General features: G+C 26.7%; 1 protein-coding gene across 1 annotated transcript in view; it reads left to right on the top strand.

Moving 5' to 3' along the window:
- LOC119588091 (neural cell adhesion molecule 1-like) overlaps positions 1-540 on the top strand; it is an 85,634-nt gene that overhangs the window by 58,048 nt on the left and 27,046 nt on the right. Inside the window, exon 2 of the mRNA XM_037936800.1 lies at positions 121-156. The gene's annotated coding sequence lies outside the window, so the exon portion shown is untranslated. The remainder of the gene's footprint in view (positions 1-120; positions 157-540) is intronic.

Genomic DNA, 540 nt, shown 5'->3' with positions numbered 1-540 from the left:
CATAATTGTATTCCTTTATCTTTAGTTTAATATCTATTTATTTCTAATCTGATTTACCTTCAAATATACTTAGTTTTTAATGAAAGAATAACAATTTTCTTTATTTCATTTTCCCCACAGATGCTTATTCTTTTTTTCGGTCCAGAAACTCCGACAGTAAGCATGTGTGGCGATGTTTGCTTTAGTTGTTTTGTTTTTGTTGTTTGTTTTTGTTGTTTTGGTTTTAGTTGTTTTGTTTTTGTTGTTTGTTTTGTTGTTTTGTTTTTAGTTGTTTTGTTTTTGTCGTTGTTGTTATTGTTTTTTTTTGCATTTTTTTTTTTTTTTTTTTGTCGCGATAGTGTTTCGCGTAGTTTTTTTTTCGTTGTTTGTGTAAATTGGTTTATATGTAGATTTATTTTGTTTTGTTTTTGTTTTTGTTTTTTGTTTTTTATCGTATTTTTTCTGTGTTTTGGTGTTTTATTTATTCCCGGGTGTGGTTTGCCGGTTTTTTTTTCGTTTTGTTTTCTATTTTTATTTGAGTGCTTGTTTAGTTGTCTAGTG

The sequence above is a fragment of the Penaeus monodon genome, chromosome 23 (assembly GCF_015228065.2).
Source record: "Penaeus monodon isolate SGIC_2016 chromosome 23, NSTDA_Pmon_1, whole genome shotgun sequence".
Taxonomy (NCBI): Eukaryota; Metazoa; Arthropoda; class Malacostraca; order Decapoda; family Penaeidae; genus Penaeus; species Penaeus monodon.
Note: the sequence above shows the minus strand (reverse complement) of the source record. Positions and strands in the feature narration are given on the sequence as shown.